Raw genomic sequence first — 24433 nt, forward strand, 5'->3', positions numbered from 1 at the left:
AGATACCATGTCATGCCAAGTTTCTTCATAAGAGATCAGTCCTAGACGGTGCTGCAACGTGGTGTGCTGTATTGTGAGCTGTGAGAGCTCCTGTCGCGCTGTCAGTGGTGCCTCCGCGAGGGGGAGGGTCCAGGTCGTCCATCGGTGTCTGGTGGGCGTGCGTCGAAGCCAAGCGCTCGGAGATGCGTGGTCGCGTAGCGGCACCACTAGTAGCTTGTTGGCTGTGCTGACAGGTTCAATGAGGGCCGCGGATGAGTCTTCCCCATCTAACGGACGACGTAGCCCACGAACTTCAGCGTCGTTATCGCCCTGGTAGCCCACTCGTCGGAGCAGAGCTGGTCGGAGCCGATGGACTTCGGCGTTGTTGCGGCGCACTCCGTTTTCTTCTTCGGTCTGTCCAGAGTGTCCGCCGCGGTGTGTCCTTCCGCCGGCTGCTGCGTTTTCTCTTCGCCTGCGGCGTCCGCACAGATGTCGTGCGCCATCTGCGAGAGCAATTGCCGCAGCTGGTTGCATGCCTCCTCCGTCTCTACAGTCAAGGTGGCCTTAAAGACTGCCCTATCCGCGTCCATGGTGGCTTTGAAGGCGGCAACCGCCTCCTCCGCCGCGGCCGCCAGCATGGCGCGCCTCTCCTGGACTTGCGGCGCCTGCTCCTCTACCGCCGGCGGCCGGTCCCCCGCGCCACTCTCACTGGTGCGATATAACGGCCGCCTGTGGGCAGTGGGAGCAGCCCTATCTCCTTCCGGCTTCGTCCTCGTTCGGCGGCGCTTGCGGGCGCCGTTGTCGTTGCCTCTCGGTTTGCTCCTTCTCTCCAGCGCAGCCGTCACTGGCGAAAGCCGGGCAGCCACGCCAGTTCACCACATATGGCCCTCCGCAGCGAGCACAAGTCGGCGTCTCTTTTCTTCTGTCACATACGGTAGTGTCGTGCGCGCCGGCGCAATTTATGCACCGCGCCGAGTTGCGGCAATATATAGCAACATGCCCTTCGGCTTGGCACCAAAACCACTGTGGCTTAGGGTCCATGCCTAGGGGGAGAGCTTCGGCGGTCACAGGAAAGCCTAAGAGCTACCTTAACCCGAAGATGTCGCTGCCATCCGCCGCAGTTCCCACTAAGACAATGTACAGCGGCGGCCTCTTCTTATTAGTCCGGTTGTGCAGTGTGGCGTTCGGTGTGTTATTCGGTGGTTTGGTATTTTATTAATTTGTAAATGAAAATGATAATTTTATTTTATTACATTGAGTAATTACTAAATAATTTTACTGCCGGCTAAAGATTTGGTCAAGTTGCTAAAGAACTCCAAGTTAACGTCGTGTTAAAGTGTTGTCTGTAAGTTGTGTAAGTGTCACTAAATCACAGTTCATACAACAGATTCTATACAACTGTTGATTATGATGGAAACAGTTATCTTCAGCAAAATGGTCATTGAAACAACCGAATATCAGCCGCGCACAACACTGACGTATGTTACCTGAAACAATATTCTTCGCAACTCGTGCTTAATTAACTTCGGCTCCATACATCAGCTACAAAAGTTTGTTATATGGATAGTGCTATGAGCACTGTTTTTAAAGAACCAATCTGATTCGAATTATTTTCATTAAAATGAGTTCGGGACCAAATGGTTCAAATGGCTCTGAGCACTATGGGACTCAACATCTTAGGTCATAAGTCCCCTAGAACTTAGAACTACTTAAACCTAACTAACCTAAGGACATCACACACACCCATGCCCGAGGCAGGATTCGAACCTGCGACCGTAGCAGTCCCGCGGTTCCGGACTGCAGCGCCAGAACCGTTAGACCACCGCGGTCGGCAGTTCGGGACCACCGGTGCACATTTATTTTTACACGTTTGTATTACCTTCGGCATTTATGTCTGCAGAGTTGCGTTATTTGAATTTGCCGCTGAGATAATTGTTAAGATGGCGGCAGACAATTGATAGACACATTCTATTGTTAGAGCAAATAGGATAAGTATTTGAAATGCTTATTAAACTTTACTTTCGTATTGTTCTCTATTTAGACTTCATCAAGCAAACAGCCGGCCAGAGTGGCCGAACGGTTCTAGGCGCTACAGTCTGGAACCGCGTCACCGCTACGGTCGCAGGTTCGAATCCTGCCTCGGGCATGGATGTGTGTGATGTCGTTAGCTTAGTTAGGTTTAAGTAGTTCTAAGTTCTAGGGGACTGATGACCACAGCAGTTAAGTCCCATAGTGCTCAGAGCCATTTGAACCATTTAGCCATCAAGCAAACATTTGATTTTTTTCTAAGGAAAACGCAGACAAAAAACGCGATACAAATCGCTATCAACAATGGCTGCGCTCCTTGCAGCGGAAAGAAATAATTAACACAGCTAATGTTTACTGAGAGAGGAATTAAAGTTACAAATAATTATTCACTCATATTTATAATAATAATGAACTCTATTCTCAAGTAATAATTAACAAATAATTACAATTTCTTAACAGACCTCAGTTTGATATGCGTCTTGCGTCCTGAGCCTACAAAAGCCAACCAACAAAAGGTAAAAACAAAGGGAGACAAACGCAGATCATAAAAGGAATTTACAATTGTCATTGGCTTTGTAGATACACATCGATATATCCAATTACATCATAAAATATTATATAAGTAATTAATATTTATCATCGTTTTCAATGTTTTTTCATATGTCGAATAGATAATGTTTATAACTGTTAGAGGCATAATTTCCTCTCGTCGCACTGTAGCTAAAATTTATCTCGTGGATGTTACAGCAGCTTTGTAGTTGCACCCCGGAATCAGACAAGTGACAGCCATTCTTGGACCGTCATCTCGTTACATATCCAAGGCAGCCCCCTGATCAGGGCCTCGGATCGCTTCTCGCGCTGTTTCGGCGCGGTCGTCTTCTCCACAGTAGGTGGATCAACAATGTGGGCGGCCACAGCGCTCCTCGGAGCGCGGTGGTCGGCCGCCGTCGCTGCATGCAGTTGGACGATGGCGCCTGAGTCAAGGGACTCTACGCCTACTTCTTCACAACAGCAGCTGCCTACAACACCATATATCTTTGTCCACGACCCTCTACTGCACCGAATGTACATAAGGGGGACAGGTACATGATGCTCTTCGCGCTTTCGATCCGCATTCCTGCTGGGTTGCGGTGTCGAAGGCTTCTTCTCTACATCTGTCTTCTTCTTCTGTCCGTTTCTGCCCATTCTGTGACGCGTGGACACAAAAATTCTGCTGTTTCGTGAAAACGATGTACGACAATTTGCGTAAGCGTAACGCCACAGTCAGAGAACATCTTAAAAAAAAAATGGTTCAAATGGCTCTGAGCACTATGGGACTTAACTGCTGAGGTCATCAGTCCCCTAGAACTTAGAACTACTTAAACCTAACTAACCTAAGGATAGCACACACATCCATGCCCGAGGCAGGATTCGAACCTGCGACCGTAGCGGTCGCGTGGTTCCAGACTGTAGCGCCTAGAACCGCTCGGCCACTCTAGCCGGCGAGCACATCTTCACAGCTCTTCTTCTGGCCAAGCATTTATTTAAGCAACTTTTGTACAGAAAACAAAACAAAAATTACAAATCTGAGGGTAGATTTGACTGGGCGTGGACACGTCTCAGCTATTAAGGGGAAGAAGGGGAGAAGGGGAATGAATCATCTTACTACTCTTCATAGACGTATGTCGTGTGGTGGTGGCGGCGGCGGCAGGCGCTGGGTCGGGACGGGGCATCGCCTCGGAGCTGTGTGGTTTGAGTCGGCCACTATGCCCCCCAGCACGTGGCTGTGCGGCGAGGGCCAGGAACGATGTCCGCGTTGACATGTCGCCGTGTGTTGACGTGGCCGAAGCAGCGTTATCACGGCGTCGGAAGATAGACGTAGGCGACGGATGGAAGAGCCCCCATGTCCTCTAGCTTCCGCGCTGTCTCACTGACTCCTCCTTTTCTCACGCCTCATCTCTCTCTCAGCTCCACTACTCTTCGATTTTTTTGTTTCCTCTCGGCGACGTCATTGGAGGACTAAATTCACACTGCGGGGTGGATATTTCCTATCTTCCGTGGGCTGGTGTGAGACTCGGGAATTGGTATGTTTCTCACGATTTCGCTGTCAAGGCTGCTCCCAGCGTTGCTGGCACATTGTTTCGATGTTTTTCTGCATACATAAGTTTTTGTGAACGCAGTCAAACAACACTTCAATGTAACGGCTCTCTCCATTAGAGGAGTGGACAGTCTCATGTTTGTTTTTTGTCTAAGAACCTGATGGCGTTCGTGTTTTATATATAATATAGTAATATCCTTCCTATCGAGAACACATGTTTTAAGCAGGCTGACTACTTTTGCAGTTGTTTAGTTTCACTCATCTCCTTGAGCGAATTCTTGGTGCTTTGCGTTCGATCTTCCCCAGTGCCTGTGAGGTGCTGGAATTGTCGACACGTTTTTGGCTTCCAAAGCACACGAAAACGGTTGCTCTCAGACAGAAGAATCGCCTTTCTCTAAAGTGTGCGTTCCTGTCACTCCATCCCAGAGGCTGCAGGGGTCTGTCAGTTTTTGGACGGCTTCTCGTTGTCCACCAGACTCTTCACAAGCTGTCCATTCTTAAGCGAGAGGAGGGAATCCACTAGTTACCCCCTGTGTGGTTGCGCAATGGCTCCGTTGTCCATATCTCAGGCGCTCGCTGCATGGGTTCCGCTTCTCTCCTCACCCTGATCCACTGCCGCTGTGAGTTCGCGAAAGTGGGCCCCAGAGCAGGTATCACACAACTCCTTGTGATTAGCTATAAAACCTTTGCTACGGAAGATTAAGTGTTGTGGCAAAGAGACCCATATACGTTCACTTGGCCCTTTACACACACACACGCACACACACACACACACACACACACACACACACACACACACACACACACGCTTCGAAAAGAAAACAAACATCTTCTCTCACTAATAGTAATACGAAAGCTTCACTCAATAATTTGGGGTTTTTGTGGGGATATTACATTTTCAGTTGTGCCCTAGTGTGTCAAGCCCCGTCGACTATTGACACATATTATTGCCATTAATAAACAGATAAGTGCCACTCACAAATAAAACAAGTAAACAAGACATGAAGAACTAAATCACATTGAACATCGTGATAATGTCACACATGTAAATAAGACATACCCAAAGTAAATAAATAATCAAGACACATGAAAGTAAAAAATAAACCATACCCAGTAATACTGCTCATGACAGAGATATATGTCACTAATGAGAGCACATAGAGTAAAGTTAACTGAAACAAAAATGAACTGTACACCACAGTGATGTATCTCGAAGAATTATGTTTCACAAATGTCAACACGGAAAACACACAAGACAGTAAGAATTGTGACATGTGACACAAAAGTTGACCTTACACAGTTATAATGTTCCTCAACGAGCTCTGTAAAATGGATACAAAGTGGGTATTAGTTAAATACTTAGTCACGCAAAACAATAAGTTTTCGATGACATACATTACTGGACTGCCATGGGCCAATCCAGATAGCATTGTATGGGTAACATCTTAACGTTTTTACCACCAGTGCACTGTGTTCCTTCTCAGTGAGTTTCTGGTCGTAACGAGTTGTGACTCCACAGAACATTGCAGCAGTTGAAGCCATAGTGAAGGAAGGAGGTGGCTTACAAAACACTCGCTCGACCTATACTTGAGTATTGCTCATCAGTGTGGGATCAGTACCAGACCGGGTTGACAGAGGAGATAAAGAAGATCCAGGGAAGAGCGGCGCGTTTCGTCACAGGGTTATTTGGTAAGTGTGATTGCGTTACGGAGATGTTTAGCAAACTCCAGTGACAGACTCTGCAGGATAGGCGCTCTGCATCGCGGTGTATGTTGCTGTCCAGGTTTCGAGAGGGTGCGTTTCTGGATGAGGTATCGAATGTATTGCTTCCTCCTACTTATACCTCCCGAGGATGGTGCAAATGGCTCTGAGCACTATGGGACTTAACTTCTGAGGTCATCAGTCCCCTAGAACTTAGAACTACTTAAACGTAACTAACCTAAGGACAGCACACACATCCAGGCCCGAGGCAGGATTCGAACCTGCGACCGTAGCAGTCGCGCGGTTCCAGACTGTAGCGCCTAGAACCGCTCGGCCACTCCGGCCGGCCCTCCCGAGGACATCACGAATATAAAATTAGAGAGATTCGAGCGCGCACGGAGGCTTTCTGGCAGTCGTTCTTCCCGCGAACCATACGCGACTGGAACAGGAAAGGGAGGTAATGACAGTTTCACGTGAAGTGCCCTCCGCCACACTCCGTTGGGTGGCTTGCGGATTGTAAATGTAGATGTAGATGTTATAATACTTGCAAAAATAAGATGGGTACCTTGCTTTCTGCTACAGATCCTACAATCGTTACGCATGCAGTACGCATCACTGGTATTTGGGAGGCGTCCTTCTTATTTACTAGGTAGCATAGTACCGGTGTGCGAGCCACATAAACGGACTCGAAAGTCAACAATAAAAAGAATCGTGCTCGAACCTAACTAAAGTAATTTGAGATTTTAACCTGCCCTTAAATTCTAACACACAGAATGATCCTAATGTACTTCAGTCCACGTCTCCTGCACTACTCTACAAAGATAAAATGTCTTCTTCGCCAACCGAATGGCACCTTTGATACGTCTTTATGTGCTGCAAAAGAAATCTCATCAAATACTGATGCATGTATGGTTCTCAGCATCCACTCCAGCGTCTTTCAATTCGACGCAACTTATGGTAATGCGATAAATCATGGACAAAACACACTGTATTACTGTTGAGTATATGCAATAACAACAACAACAACAGAAACGGTGTACATGGAAATGACAATGCGTTTGCGTGAGCTGAGTTGCAATCCCACGTATGGGAAGCCTCATGCTATCAAATGCAGGCGGCTGTTCTCATCCTCGTGGTGCGCATTGTGACGCCACATGGAACACACGCTCACACACATACGAGCGTCAGATCACCTCTCCTCATACACACAAAGTTTCCTACAGTCCAGAAGCACACAAAAATGGCTATCGAACACCAATAAGTATGTACTATTTACTGTTCAGAAAATCTGTTCACAAAATACAGGGTGTTGTTAACAGTCATCTACAATTTTCGATACCGCTATTGTTATATACTACTGTACTGAGCCAAATAGGCTCTCACGCTGTGGGCGTTGCGCTCACCATCATAAACTGTGTAGGCCTTGCACTGAGTGTGGACAGTCGTAAAGGTGGAACAACTTTGTTATCTTTTTGTTTTCGGCATCCGACGGCCTATGCATTCTCACGAGGACTCGATCCCCGATCTTATAATTCTTCGTCCTTTATCCCTGCTCCCTTTTGATTGTTTTTATCGCCTTCTTCATAATGAATTCACGTTGCCGGTGTGTCTCTGCCTCTCCTCCCGTCTGTTTGACAATCCTGTCAACCACGGCCTTCTTCAGTTTTTGGAACTGTAAGTATATTGGTATTCATCCTATATTGCAATACACTGCTTCATTGAAGTACTTCTGTATCTTTAATAGGTACTGGACCCAGACATTGAGTCCGTCAGAAGCCAATATCCTAAAGAACACTCCCACCTGGTGTATCTATCTTCTGCAGAACTGGAGTGAGGGTTATCAGATTAGGAGAATCTCACTTTGATTCCTTCCTTTTGTAACCCTGCCTTCCAACTCGGGGACGTGAACATTGTAGCATGGTCTGAGAGGATTCTCTTGGGCTTACGACATGTGTGCACATAACCACATAATCTTATGGAGCCGTTTTTTTTTTGTGGAGTAAAGCCTGACATGCTCAGTAAATGCGTCGACAACAACGAAAATAAACTGGTGCCCTCAACTGTCCTTTCGGCACAGGGTGGTTATGATCAACACACACGAGATCATTTGGTGCTATAGCGTGATGGTATGCATTTCACTGGTAAAATCGCAATCGGCTGTTTTAAACGCTGGCACATGTCGCATTTCCTAACTATCTTCGCAAATTTCCGTCTGAATATGGCATGTTCTCGCTCCTTGGCGACTGTCGCATACAACATCGTCGCTCCGCAGTGGCCAAGGTGCTCATGGCGGTGCTCGATTAAAATGCTTCAAAAGTTTTTTAGGCGGTTTTCCACATCCCCCTAGGTGAATACCGGGCTGGTCCCCACGTCCAGCCTCAGTTACACGACTCCCAGACATTTGAAATACAGCCGGCCGCGGTGGTCTAGCGGTTCTAGGCGCTCAGTCCGGAGCCGCGCCACTGCTACGGTCGCAGGTTCGAATCCTGCCTCGGGCATGGATGTGTGTGATGTCCTTAGGTTAGTTACGTTTAAGTAGTTCTAAGTTCTAGGGGACTGATGACCACAGATGTTAAGCCCCATAGTGCTCAGAGCCATTTGAAATACATCCGCACTTTTCCATGATTTACACTAGATGTAGACAGATGGGGTAGTCTGATTCCTTCCCGGGGGGTATGTGGTGGGGGCAGGAAGGGCATCTCGCCACCCCTTCACATTAACATGCCAAATCCGAATTAACCACGCCAACCCCGCGCACGATGTGGGACAAAGGCGCAAGCGATAGAATGATAGGATAAAGCTGAACTTGATTGAAACCGGCTGTAATGTCAAATGTTGGTAGCCTAATTTTTTTCCGAGAATTGGCGCAGTATGCTGTGGATAGGTTCCAGTCTTGTTCCGTCTGCCTCAATGTGATAATTTAACACCCTCAAATCGGGTTAGTAACGGACTAATCCGTGCTTCTTAGGCACAATCGTGAGCTGGTTCACTTATTCCAACGCGGCCTGCGATATGATTCCGGCTGTCTTCATAGCTTGTATCGCTTCCCTGGTAGCTTTTCGAATGCTTCCAGGCCACTGAGTACGCTTTCCTTATCGGCGGCCAATCACACGTTACTCTAAACTTGTGGACCGCTTTCCCAGCAGGAAAGAGAATGTATCCTTGAATTCCATAATTTCTTTCACCAACTCCTGTCTCTGCTCCCGGCTCAACCATGTGTTGTCTTAAATCATATGTCTAAGTATTCAAGTCAGATCAGTCTGTGGATCCTCCACACACACTTGTGGATGATCGTCAGTACACAGGGCACCATATGACGTCGCCAATTTATCTCGCCACTTCGACGCAAGGAAATACGTGCTGTCCTCCGAAATCTGGCGATCGTTGGCGGAACAATATTATTTTCTACTACTGTACTCGTACTTCCGTAACGCACCTCGCAGTGCTTCTCGGCCAATCTGCAATTTTCTTCTCACTCTCCGCTCCACAAGAGCCTCTCAGTAGCTGTACGTACTTCACCTTATGCTCCTGTCATTATCTCGGCGCGCTTGATGTCACAAATTTTGAAGGTTGTTCCTCTTCGAATGTTATTATGTTCTTTTTGGAGTGTGCCTTCCCTACTCACGTTGGCGGCTTACGGTGTCACGGGAGTGTACTCATTAACGACTTCTGACCCTCTAAATCCTAATAGCACATATGCGAGGGTCTCAACTAGTATCATCATGTCCGTCATATTCTCTTTCGCCGGCTGTGTGCCAGGAATTTTCACCACGACTTGTGGACGTCAAACTAACTTAATGTGGAAGCCATGTTCCCTAGTATGAATCAACTCCAAATCCAGCGGTCTACCTATCAAAATTTCCTCGTCCTCTTTAGACTGCACCAAATTAAATTTGCCCTTAGTGCTTCCTGCAACCCATGCGACCGGATCTTTGAACAGATTGTGCCCGATTTTAGTAGCCCAGTCCATGATCGCCGCTCTTCTCAAGAGTATGTCATTGTCGAGTATCGCCGCTTAGTAACACCAAGACTTACTTTTCTACCTTCTTCCTTTTCACCCTAAAAGCGGGAATTAGTGAGATCCCTTTTACGGGTACCTCAGTTAATTTACTACCACTTGCCGTAAGTTTTGCGAAAAAGACGTCGAAATGACTGTCACTTCCGACCCAGATTGCAGACATGCTCTCGTATTAGTTCCTTAGTTCAAAAATGGCTCTGAGCACTATGGGACTTAACATCTATGGTCATCAGTCCCCTAGAACTTAGAACTACTTAAACCTAACCAACCTAAGGACATCACACACATCCATGCCCGAGGCAGGATTCGAACCTGCGACCGTAGCGGTCGCGCGGTTCCAGACTGAAGCGCCTAGAACCGCTCGGCCACTTGTGTGCCTTGTGTTTCCTTACTCATCCCCAAATTTTCCTCAGTTGGCCTGTCGGTATCCATATCTATCAATCTCCAAGAGTTCAGTCGTCTAGAGAGACGAAACCGCAAACAACAAGCACTCCATAGAACGAAAAGAGACAGACAGTACAACGCTGACTGCAGCGATGGTAGCAGCTAACAGGCCAATCTAAAAGTGGAACAGAATAATCAGAAGAACAAACTACACATTCTAAAACTACATCACAAAATACGGGGGAAACGGTGGGGACCGAAACTAAATTGACTAGCTACCGTTATGTTTTATTCATATTGCACATTTGCAACACGTTCAGCATACATAAACACACTATCCGTCAACACACAAAGAGGTTAGCATATTATAATAAAGGAATGCGAATTCTTTCTGAGTCACGTCTCGATATTTAGAGTTCTCACACTAGCAAAAATGTGAGGATAAAAACAAAGCGAAGCGCCACGCATGACGCGAAAAATATAATGAATTGCAAAAGTCTTTGGGATACCACATAGCTTGAAAATTAACAATGACGTCGACACACGCTGGGCGTCAAAACGTAGAGAACTGAGAATTCTTTCCTATCTGGCATGAAATTACATGTGATTTACTAATGAGATTTCCCCACAGCGGGTGCCAATAATTAAGACTTTTAAATAACTTTTAGTAATTTCAAATGCTTAACAGATAATGAAACCTCTTTTACGTTTGGATGCCTTTCCACGTTGTTGTTGTTGTTGTGGTCTTCAGTCCTGAGACTGGTTTGATGCAGCCCTCCATGCTACTCTATCCTGTGCAAGCTTCTTCATCTCCCAGTACCTACTGCACCCTACATCCTTCTGAATGTGATTAGTGTTTTCATCTCTTGGTCTCCCTCTACGATTTTTACCCTCCACGCTGCCCTCCAATACTAAATTGGTGATTCCTTGATGCCTCAGAACATGTCCTACCAACTGATCCCTTCTTCTAGTCAAGTTGTGCCACAAACTTCTCTTCTCCCCAATCCTGTTCAGTACTTCCTCATTAGTTATGTGATCTACCCATCTAATCTTAAGCATTCTTCTGTAGCACCACATTTCGAAAGCTTCTATTCTCTTCTTGTCCAAACTATTTATCGACCATGTTTCACTTCCATACATGGCTACACTCCATACAAATACTTTCAGAAACGACTTCCTGAGACTTAAATCTATACTCCATGTTAACAAATTTCTCTTCTTCAGAAATGCTTTCCTTGCCATTGCCAGTCTACATTTTATATCCTCTCTACTTCGACCATCATCATTTATTTTGCTCCCCAAATAGCAAAACTCATTTACTACTTTAAGTGTCACATTTCCTAATCTAATTCCCTCAGCATCACCCGACTTAATTCGACTACATTCCATTATCCTCGTTTTGCTTTTGTTGATGTTCATCTTATACCCTCCTTTCAAGAGACTGTCCATTCCGTTCAACTGTTCTTCCAAGTCCTTTGCTGTCTCTGACAGAATTACAATGTCATCGGCGAACCTCAAAGTTTTTATTTCTTCTCCATGGATTTTAATACCTACTCCGAATTTTTCTTTTGTTTCCTTCACTGCTTGCTCAATATAGAGATTGAATAACATCGGAGAGAGGCTACAACCCTGTCTCACTCCCTTCCCAACCACTGCTTCCCTTTCATGTCCCTCGACTCTTATAACTGCCATCTGGTTTCTGTACAAATTGTAAAAAGCATTTCGCCACCTTCAGAATTTGAAAGAGAGTATTCCAGGCAACACTGTCAAAAGCTTTCTCTAAGTCTACAAATGCTAGGAAACGTAGGTTTGACTTTCCTTACTCTAGCTTCTAAGATAAGTCGTAGGGTCAGTATTGCCTCACGTGTTCCAACATTTCTACGGAATCCAAACTGATCTTCCCCGAGGTCGGCTTCTACCAGTTTTTCCATTCGTCTGTAAAGAATTCGCGTTATTATTTTGCAGCTGTGACTTATTAAACTGTTAGTTCGGTAATTTTCACATCTGTCAACGCCTGCTTTCTTTGGGATTGGAATTATTATATTCTTCTTGAAGTCTGAGGGTATTCCGCCTGTCTCATACATCTTGCTCACCAGATGGTAGAGTTTTGTCAGGACTGGCTCTCCCAAGGCTGTCAATAGTTCTAATGGAATGTTGTCTACTCCCGGGGCCTTGTTTCGACTCAGGTCTTTTAATGCTCTGTCAAACTCTTCACGCAGTATCATGTCTCTCAATTCATCTTCATCTACATCCTCTTCCATTTCCATAATATTGTCCTCAACTACATCCCCTTGTATAGACCCTCTATATGCTCCTTCCACGTTTCTGCTTTCCCTTCTTTGCTTAGAACTGGGTTTCCATCTGACCTCTTGATATTCATACAAGAGGTTCTCTTTTCTCCAAAGGTCTCTTTAATTTTCCTGTAGGCAGTATCTATCTTACCCCTAGTGAGATAAGCCTCTACATCCTTACATTTGTCCTCTAGCCATCCCTGCTTAGCCATTTTGCACTTCATGTTGATCTCATTTTTGAGACGTTTGTATTCGTTTTTGCTTGCTTCATTTACTGCAGTTTTATATTTTCTCCTTTCATCAATTACATTCAATATTTCTTCTGTTACCCAAGGATTTCTACTAGCCCTCGTCTTATTACCTACTTGATCCTCTGCTGCTGCTGCCTTCACTACTTCATCCCTCAAAGCTACCCATTCTTCTTCTACTGTATTTCTTTCCCCCTCCTTGTCAATTGCTCCCTTATGCTCTCCCTGAAACTCTGTACAACCTCTCCTTTAGTGAGTTTATCCAGGTCCCATCTCCTTAAATTACCACCTTCTTGTAGTTTCTTCAGTTTTAATCTACAGTTCATAACCAGTAGATTGTGGTCAGAGTCCACATCTGCTCCTGGAAATGTCTTACAATTTAAAACCTGGTTCCTAAATCTCTGTCTTGCCTTTCCATATTACATGTGAAATTCAAAATTTTGTCAAGTTCCAGTTAAAATCAACAGCTCATTCCTCATATACTTACCGGAAAAATCCGCAGAATTGCCAAAAAATAGATCAAACCGATTCTATTGGGCAAGCGCAACACTGTAAAATCGATGAGTGAATGGTTTTTTTTTTGGACTTTGCTTTTATTCTTGTGACATGTACATGTCTCACAATTTTTTCAAACATTCTACAGTGCCACGTACTTTTCCATTTAAAGTTTTCTGTCTCTTTTGTTATAGATAAATAGATATTATCAAAGGGGGCGGGGACCGTGTGATGTGCGCTAGTTCGGCTTGCAAGTTTATCTGAAATTTGGAGACACTATTAAGCAGTTAGACTGCTCTATATACTGGAGATTCGTACGACGGGTGACTAGTGTCACAATAACAGTTCATTCTGAGCATTTGTTAGTTGGATCAGCTCTTAAAATTGAAAACCGTCGACAAATCCAACGACCAGACCAGTGAGGACTCTGTTATCGAGTCGACACCGGGATTTGCGGCCTCATCGCCCGGCATTGCTGACGTCGCCGCGCTCGTCAAGCTGAGGTTAGCGCCGCGCTACGAGCACAGGAGACGCTCAGGCTTGTCCACGCCATCACTGCAGCAGTGACAGTCAGAGTACAGAAAACTCTGGAGACAGCTGTTAGCGGCACGAATGCTTTAACGAAAGGTCGAGATGTCTGACTAGACTGAACAATACCAGCGGCACAATAAACTTAGACTGTTCGGGGTTCCTGAGAACACCAGAGAGAATACAGATGAATTAGTGATGAATCCTTCGCAGGAGAAGCTACACCTAGAGGTGACAGTGAATGAAATTGACAGAAGTCATAGAGTGGGATTTAGTACATAGGATGGCCGATGCAAATCTGGTGCTGGACAGCATCTCGTCGATGACTCCGGTACTCATATTGAACAAATTGTGTAAACAGCGGTTACTAATAAAATCAACATTATGCCTTTCTCAGCTGACTGACCGTTTCTGCCCACCTCCTGTCCCTAATCGATTACATGCGGAAATACTTATATACACTCCTGGAAATGGAAAAAAGAACACATTGACACCGGTGTGTCAGACCCACCATACTTGCTCCGGACACTGTGAGAGAGCTGTTCAAGCAATGATCACACGCACGGCACAGCGGACACACCAGGAAACGCGGTGTTGGCCGTCGAATGGCGCTAGCTGCGCAGCATTTGTGCACCGCCGCCGTCAGTGTCAGCCAGTTTGCCGTGGCATACGGAGCTCCATCGCAGTCTTTAACACTGGTAGCATGCCGCGACAGCGTGGACGTGAACCGTATGTGCAGTTGACGGACTTTGAGTGAGGGTGTATAGTGGGCATGCGGGAGGCCGGGTGGACGTACCGCCGAATTGCTCAACACGTGGGGCGTGAGGTCTCCACAGTACATCGATGTTGTCGCCAGTGGTCGGCGGAAGGTGCACGTGCCCGTCGACCTGGGACCGGACCGCAGCGACGCACGGATGCACGCCAAGACCGTAGGATCCTACGCAGTGCCGTAGGGGACCGCACCGCCACTTCCCAGCAAATTAGGGACACTGTTGCTCCTGGGGTATCGGCGAGGACCATTCGCAACCGTCTTCATGAAGCTGGGCTACGGTCCCGCACACCGTTAGGCCGTCTTCCGCTCACGCCCCAACATCGTGCAGCCCGCCTCCAGTGGTGTCGCGACAGGCGTGAATGGAGGGACGAATGGAGACGTGTCGTCTTCAGCGATGAGAGTCGCTTCTGCCTTGGTGCCAATGATGGTCATATGCGTGTTTGGCGCCGTGCAGGTGAGCGCCACAATCAGGACTGCATACGACCGAGGCACACAGGGCCAACACCCGGCATCATGGTGCGGGGAGCGATCTCCTACACTGGCCGTACACCACTGGTGATCGTCGAGGGGACACTGAATAGTGCACGGTACATCCAAACCGTCATCGAACCCATCGTTCTACCATTCCTAGACCGGCAAGGGAACTTGCTGTTCCAACAGGACAATGCACGTCCGCATGTATCCCGTGCCACCCAACGTGCTCTAGAAGTTGTAAGTCAACTACCCTGGCCAGCAAGATCTCCGGATCTGTCCCCCATTGAGCATGTTTGGGACTGGATGAAGCGTCGTCTCACGCGGTCTGCACGTCCAGCACGAACGCTGGTCCAACTGAGGCGCCAGGTGGAAATGGCATGGCAAGCCGTTCCACAGGACTACATCCAGCATCTCTACGATCGTCTCCATGGGAGAATAGCAGCCTGCATTGCTGCGAAAGTTGGATATACACTGTACTAGTGCCGACATTGTGCATGCTCTGTTGCCTGTGTCTATGTGCCTGTGGTTCTGTCAGTGTGATCATGTGATGTATCTGACCCCAGGAATGTGTCAATAAAGTTTCCCCTTCCTGGGACAATGAATTCACGGTGTTCTTATTTCAATTTCCAGGAGTGTACATCTTTCTTGAGTTAACAGCGATAATTGAAGCTGGTGGCGAAAACTGGAACCAAGTTTTTCCAGCGTGAATACATTCCACACTAACGCATTAGAATTTCTACCAAGTTTCGCTGTCGTACGATAATTACAGCCCACACTGGACCTCTGTGAATAGCTGCCCTTTAATTATAACCAGCAAACATTATTATTGTAGACTATTGTTAGTCTTCAATTAACTACTGTGTTAACTGTTTTGTTTCACATCATAGCTAAATCCCTTTTTTCTTCTATTGTTTCCTATTCCTTTGTCCATTACTACAAGCCTTGCCGGCCTTGGCCACAAAACCGCCCTTCTGCCTGTTGCTAATTTCCGTTTCCCATTTCTGGAACTTAAACTGCCCCACCCTACTGCATGCCTTCTATTTCGTTCCCTCGCCAGCGTTGACCCAAGGTAGGAATTATCCATCACCAGTATCCTTGCATGTTCTGTATGTGAACGCTCCAAGCTCCATATCGAACCCGAAAATGCCCACTCTCTGCTAGTTCATCTTGATGAGTTCTGTCACATATTTCAAGAGATAGATATCCAGGTAATACATCTGCCACATCTGCCACGGACCTGGCTGAAACCAAGTGTTCTCACCATTTTGATAAATGTAGATGGCTACTTCTTTCTAAGATACGAAATATGTAAAATACAAGTGTGTATACATACGCTCTGATGTGTCACCTGCTGTGCTACATACATACAACAACAGTGAAGTTAAACAAGTGGAATATATGTTCATTGAGATCAAGTTCTTTAACAGAAACTGTCTAATATGTCTTCTCTAAAAACCCCCTAGATTAAATTCTTTATCAGAATTTATCTGATACGTCCTCTCTAGAAATCTCCTGAAGTAAGCTGGATGGCCTGCTTCGAAACGTTATTTCATATTTCGAATCAACACACGAGCACAAACATACATCAAAAAAAGTTCTGCATCACCTCGGTTCCGAGAGTTCCGGAACCTGTATAGAAAATTGCAATAGAGATCAACATAAATGTCATTTCCGCCTTTTTTATTGTTCATGGAAACCACACATTGCATGTTGTGCCACCATACGGCGAGACCAAAGGTGGTGGTCCAGATTTCTGTACACACCGGTACATCTAATACCCAGCAGCAATTCCTCTTGCACTGATGCATGCCTGTATTCGTTATGGCATACTATCCACAAGTTCATCAAGGAACTGTTGGTCCAGATTGTACCACTCCTCAATGGCGATTCGGCGTAGATCCCTCAGAGTGGTTGGTGGGTCACATCGTCCTTAAATAGCCCTTTTAAATCTATTCCAGGCATGTTCAATAGGGTTCATGTTTGGAGAACACGCTGGTCACTCTAATCGAGAGATGTCGTTATCCCGAAGGAAGTCATTCACAATATATGCGTGATGGGGGCGCGAATTGTCGTCCATGAAGACGAGTGCCTCGCCAATATGCTGCCGACAGTGTGTCTAAGGCGTTCAGCATGACCGTGGTTCAAATGGTTCAAATGGCTCTAGGCACTATGGGACTTAACATCTTAGGTCATCAGTCCCCTAGAACTTAGAACTACTTAAACCTAACTAACCTAAGGACATCACACAACACCCAGCCATCACGAGGCAGAGAAAATCCCTGACCCCGCCGGGAATCGAACCCGGGAACCCGGGCGTGGGAAGCGAGAACGCTACCGCACGACCACGAGATGCGGGCAGCATGACCGTGTTGCCTCCAAACACGTCTCTGACGATTGTCTGGTTGAAGGCATATGAGACACTCGTCGATGAAGATAACTTGATGCCAATCCTGAGCGGTCCATTTTGCATGGTGTCGGGCCCATCTGTCCCGCGCTGCATGGTGATGTAGTGGCAAAGATGGACCGCGCCATAGACGTCGGGTGTGAAGTTGCGCATCACGCAGCCTCTTGCACGCAGTTTGAGTCGTAACACGACGTCCTGTGACTGCACGAAAATCGTCATTCAACGTGGTGACGTTGCTGTCAGGGTTCCTCCTAGTCATAATCTTTAGGTAGCGGTCACCCACTGCAGTAGTAGTCATTGGACGGCTTGAGCGAGGCATGTCATCGAAAGTTCCTGTCTCTCTGTATCTGGTTCAAATGGCTCTGAGCACTATGAGACTCAACATCTGAGGTCATAAGTCCCCTAGAACTTAGAACTACTTAAACCTAACTAACCTAAGGACATCACACACATCCATGCCCGAGGCAGGATTCGAACCTGCGACCGTAGCGGTCGCGCGGTTCCAGACTGAAGCGCCTAGAACCGCTCGGCCACTTCGACCGGCTCTCTGTATCTCCTCCATGTCCGAACAACATCGCTTTGGTACACTCCGAGACACTTTCCTTGTTGAGAGCCTTTCCTTTCACAAATTAACAATGCGGACGCGATCGAACCGCGGTATCGACCGTCTGGACATGGTTGAACTACAGACAACACGAGTCGTGTATCTCCTTCCTGGTGGAATGACTGGAACTGATTGGCTATCGAACCCCCTCTGTCTAATAAGCGCTGTTCGTGCTTGGCTGTTTACGTCTTTGCGTGGGTTTAGTGACTCTCTGAACAGTCAAAGGGACTTTGTCTGTGGTACAATATCCACGGTCAACGTCTATCTACAGCATTTCTGGGAGCCGGGGTAATGCAAAACGTTTGATGCTAACATAAATTTTCTGTACAATATCCCATCAATTGGGAAATTAAGCGGTTGCTTTCTTCCTCAAATGTAACGTGCCTACCCATCACACGACCAGTAGTCACACCCCCACAAATATATTTGCAACGAAATTCCCGAACAGAGTACGTCATACTTCTCAAATAGCTGCACCTGACATGTCTGCCCACGACATAATTTTCGTGACATACGCTCTGGAATGTCCCAGAAAGAAACCACTACTGACTACATGCCAAGACTTCAGCCGCATTAATTTATCTGATCTTGCAACTGAAGTGCAACAAATAGTTTCGGGGAAGACTTCTGTTGTCTTCTCGGACATAAACGAAAAACTTCATGGATTTACTGATGAACTTACCAACTTTATAACAAATATTCTCCCCTAAATACCGGAAAAGTAAGAAGAAAACCGGCACCTTGACTAACTCATGAAATAAAACACCTCATGAAGCTCAGTGACGCTGCACATTGGGCATGGAAACTATGCCCGACACCTGAAAATCATACTGCTTAGAAGCAGAAGCAAAACAGGCAGTCAAGCTATGAGAAATCTTATTTTCAGATATGCCCATACATTAACTGACAATAGACGTGGACTCACCTGTCCAATGGAAAAACCAGCACGGTCTTGGTATGATAAAGTGGAACCTGCAGCTTATCCCAGCATCCCAGCATCCCAGCCGAAGAACCGAACCGGTACTTCACATTACCTACAACCACAACAAAACTGCAAATGAAACAGAGACTCGTGGATTTCTTCATGGAGATAGATGACTGTAGCCATGAAAAATTCTATTTAAAGCATGTCATTTGCAATACCACCAAACAAGATATAGTTCGTATCAAATCAATATCTACTGTAGACAATGGCATCACAGACCAAACGATGAAGCTTATTATTGGCTCACCACTCCCCACTGTAACAAATATCTTCAACTACTCTGAACCGTCCGACGAGATTCGATAGTTCACCCTATAATCATTGCGTCCATAGATGTTATGTTGGCGAGCTTCCACCGCCAGGAGGTGTGTGAGCGCCAGATGAGGCCTCTTAATGGCCGGCCACGCAGTGCATGTAGTCAGGTGCTGATAAGACTGAGAGGAGAAAGCGAGTGTCTGGGATTGCTCTGTGTCGTTCTACTGCTCTGAGGTCTAGGGCTCACTGTCGGCAGAGGGCGAGCCTGATGGTCGGATGCGACGAGAGGACATCACTGAGTTGGGCAACATGGGGCCGATCAAAGACAGTCAGTCACCTTTCTGAGCAACTGATGTGTGAAGTCGCCATCTGGTTGGTGGTCACACTGCCAGAGCCCGCTCTGTAGCGTGGCCAAAATGTTGGAATCATCTGCCTTTAGCCAGACAGGCGTCTGCTGGAGATCGTTTGGGTAGTAGACGGTGGAGGAAGCGGCCATCCCCCATGATGGGACAACTACCACCAACAGATCTTAGCTGAAAAGGATTATATTGAGTGAGCGCGTTTCAAACTGACAAATTGGTAATTGTGGTTCCTAGTGTACTTTCACACAGAATTCATTGCGTCCCACTTTCCGTCATGTACTCTGGCACTTGATTAAAGATTATTGGCGGCCTGACTCGTGCACCGGTCTCCCTCCTGTGGCATCACGTATTGATGCCATTGTGAGGGCAAGTTTCAAGCTGACACTGATAGTGGTCGCGCTGGATCCGGTGGACTCAATCGTGGACTCCTACTAAGTCGTGCACGCCCACTAAGTCACGCTTCCAGCAGCTGTGTACCATGAACTCCCTCTTCTGCTGGTGGCAGCTGCTCGTCCTACTCGTGCACAAAGCCACTTCACTATGCAGACACCGTCTAGTCGCAGCTCCAACCATATCATTCGTGTTTAGTTTAGAGAGACTCTTCCATCAAATGATTCAAATGGCTCTGAGCACTATGGGACTTAACTGCTAAGGTCATCAGTCCCCTAGAACTTACAACTGCTTAAACCTAACTAACCTAAGGACATCACACACATCCATGCCCGAGGCAGGATTCGAACCTGCGACCGGAGAGATCGCGCGGTTCCAGACTGTAGCGCCTAGAACCACTCGGTCACCTCGGCCGACAGACTCTTCCATGTTGAAGTGTGAAAGTTGGTTCTGTTTGTTGCTGCTTTATTTGTTATGGATGACAAATTGGTGAATTTGGTTGCTAGTGTACTGTCACATAGATTTCATTGTGCCCCATTTCTTGTGTGCTCTGGCACATGATTAGAGAAATAAAAATTTTGTAGATTTTCTGTTTGTTCTGTTAACTTGTTCGCTAATCATATCTGTTACTGTCCAGCTTTCCTACGATGACAGTTGCTCCACCACCCTGTAGCCCAACTCTCCTTACTGTTGTGCATGGAGTCGTACATCCCCGCCTCCTCCTGGGTTTATATTATGTCCAGTGGCTTAGTCACTGAATTTTGTAGCCGGCCAGTGTGGCCGAGCGGTTCTAGGCTCTTCAGTATGGAACCGCGCGACCGCTACGGTCGCAGGTTCGAATCTTGCCTCGGGCATGGATGTGTGTGATGCCCTTAGGTTAGTTAGGTTTAAGTAGTTCTAAGTCCTAGGGGACTGATGACCTTAGCAGTTAAGTCCCATAGTGCTCAGAGCCATTTGAACTGAATTTTGTATTGTTCTCTTTTTAGTTACGTCCTTTGGAGATTTTTTATATGTGTCACTGATTGCAAATCAGCCAGTGGGCATATGCTATGCTGGGTGATGTTCGGTTTTGCTAATGAGGAAAATTTATTTCGTTTAGAGGCTTTACCTCCATAGCAATTGTGATTGTTTTGGTGGTTGGTTGCTACGAAGCATAAATTCTGTAGGGGTTGTTATCTCTTCTTAGTTCTTACTGTTTTAGTCTGCAAAGAATGTAACCTGGGCTTTAAATTGTTCTAATTTCATTTATTGTTATTTACCTAGTGTTTAAGTTGTTTCATTCACATTGATTTGGAGTAATTAACTTGTGCTTTAACTGCTTTTATCGCATTATTCCTAAATAAAATTTCCTTGTGCATAAATTGTTCAAATGGTTCAAATGGCTCTGAGCACTATGGGACTCAACATCTTAGGTCATAAGTCCCCTAGAACTTAGAACTACTTAAACTTAACCAACCTAAGGACATCACACACACCCGTGCCCGAGGCAGGATTCGAACCTGCGACCGTAGCAGTCCCGCGGTTCCGGACTGCAGCGCCAGAACCGCTAGACCACCGCGGCCGGCGCATAAATTGTTCGGATATTATCGTTTCTAAAGGAATTTAGCTTGTGCTTGTGGTTATTATTAACTGGCCAGTTATATATATATATATAAAATTAACTGGCCAGTTTTTCTTTCCAGTATTTAATTTATTGAGATTTGTTCTTTAAGATACCTTAGTATATATTTTAGAAGTATCCGGTGTTGGCGTTATCTATTCAGCACATACTGCATTACGTCCAGACTACTGGGCGATGTCCAGGTTTGATCCCTGCTCCCAGAGTTGCTATCCACTGTCAGCCTCATGGTTGATATCTTAATCGTTTTCTATCTATTGTTGTGTTATTGAACTTTTGATTTTATTGTTAACGTCACACTGAAGAACAGTAAATTGTTTTCCCATGGTGAATGATGCTCAGTTTTCCTGGTTGAGTCCTTCCCTCCCCAGCCACCACAGGCTGGTTGCATTTCATGTGGTAGCAGAGAGTAGTTACCTCGGAAGCTGGACTAAGATGTTAACCAACTGAACATCATTCACTGTAAATATCCTTTCAATTTCAGGGAATTGTTGCTTTAAATTTTTTTTTTGGAGTCAGATTGTGGTTCATGGTGTGGGTTCCTGTAGTCATGTCCTAATTCATGAACCACGGGCAACGTATGAGTGGCCAAGTAAGTGGTCCCGACAGTCGGGATACCAGTTACTTTGGAATAAGGCAGGGCATCTCGGACATATTCTGAGTCGTGGTCACCTTTGTGCTCATACGGCAAAGACTACCAAATCCACCGGTTAGTCCCTCAGCCGTTAGGGGTAAAACCCAATGGGACTCGGGGCAAGTAAGGCTAGCAACCTGCTTCCCTGGTACTTTAAATATGATGCTGGCAACAATTAGAGCAAAATGCCTCGGACCTTTGGAGGTGACGGAGTCCCACCTCTAACTGACAAACCAGGGACTCCTAAGATACGACTTGGCAAACAAATGGTAATGAGATGGGGAGCTATTAATATCAATGGGGGCTACTCTGGGAAGAAGGTAGAGCTGGCAGAGGCTGCAAGTAAGATGGGGCTGGACGTTTTAGCTGTTAGTGACATTCGGGTAAGGGGTGAGAAAGAAGAGGAAGTGGGAGAATACAAGGTCTACCTGTCAGGAGTCAAAGCAGGAATAGCACAATGGGGTGTAGGGCTTTACATCAGGAAAGAAATGGAACCCAGCGTAGTTGCAATAAGGTATGTAAACGAACGACTGATGTGGATAGATTTGACAGTGTCTAGCAAGAAAATTAGGATTGTGTCAGTATATTCGCATTGTGAAGGGACAGATCAAGATAAGATGGATAATTTTTATGAGGCACTCAGTGATGTAGTTGTTAGAGTAAAGGACAAGGACAGTGTTCTGCTCATGGGTGATTTTAACGCCAGGATTGGAAATCGAACAGAAGGGTATGAAAAGGTTATGGGTAAATTTGGAGAGGATATGGAGGCCAACAGGAACGGGAAACAACTCTTGGATTTCTGTGCCAGTATGGGCTTAGTAATCACAAACTCCTTTTTTAAACATAAGAACAGTCACCGGTATACTTGGGAAGGCAGGGGAACCAGATCTGTCATTGACTATATAATAACAGATCAGGAATTCAGGAAGGCTGTGAGGGACACACGTGTATTCAGGGGATTCTTTGATGACACTGATCATTATTTAATCTGCAGTGAAATTGGGATTGTGAGGCCGAAAATGCAGGAGATCAGGTCCATATGTAGGAGGATAAGAGTGGAGAAACTTCAGGATAAGGAAATCAGGCACAAGTACATAACAGCGATCTCAGAAAGGTACCAGTTAGTTGAATGTAGTCAATTACAGTCATTGGAAAAGGAATGGACAAGGTACAGGGACACAGTACTAGAAGTGGCTAAAGAATGTCTTGGAACAGTAGTGTGTAAAAGTAGGATGAAGCAAACAGCTTGGTGGAATGATACAGTCAAGGCAGCCTGTAAAAGGAAAAAGAAGGCGTATCAAAAATGGCTACATACCAGAACCCAGGTAGACAGAGAAAGTTATGTTGAAGAAAGAAACAAAGCCAAACAGATAATTGCAGCATCCAAGAAGAAATCGTGGGAAGACTTTGGAAACAGGTTGGAGACTATGGGTCAAGCTGCTGGAAAACCATTCTGGAGTGTAATTAGCAGTCTTCGAAAGGGAGGTAAGAAGGAAATGACAAGTATTTTGGACAGGTCAGGAAAACTGCTGGTGAATCCTGTGGATGCCTTGGGCAGATGGAGGGAATATTTTGAAGAGTTGCTCAATGTAGGTGAAAATGCGATCAGTAATGTTTCAGATTTCGAGGTAGAATGGGATAGGAATGATGATGGAAATAGGATCACATTTGAGGAAGTGGAAAAAATGGCCAATAGATTGCAGTGCAATAAAGCGGCTGGGGTGGATGAAATTAAGTCGGAACTCATCAAATACAGTGGAATGTCAGGTCTTAAATGGCTACACAGGATAAATGAAATGGCCTGGGAGTCGGGACAGGTTCCATCAGACTGGACAAAAGCAGTAATCACACCAATCTTTAAACATGGAAACAGAAAAGATTGTAACAACTACAGAGGTATCTCTTTAATCAGCGTTGTGGGTAAAATCTTCTCAGGTATTGTTGAAAGGAAAGTGCGAGTATTAGTTGAGGACCAATTGGATGAAAATCAGTGTGGGTTTAGGCCTCTTAGAGGTTGTCAGGACCAGATCTTTAGCTTACGGCAAATAATGGAGAAGTGTTATGAGTGGAACAGGGAATTGTATCTATGCTTTATAGATCTAGAAAAGGCATATGACCGGGTTCCTAGGAGGAAGTTGTTGTCTGTTCTACAAGATTATGGAATAGGAGGCAAACTTTTGCAAGCA

This window comes from Schistocerca cancellata, chromosome 6 (assembly GCF_023864275.1).
Source record: "Schistocerca cancellata isolate TAMUIC-IGC-003103 chromosome 6, iqSchCanc2.1, whole genome shotgun sequence".
Taxonomy (NCBI): Eukaryota; Metazoa; Arthropoda; class Insecta; order Orthoptera; family Acrididae; genus Schistocerca; species Schistocerca cancellata.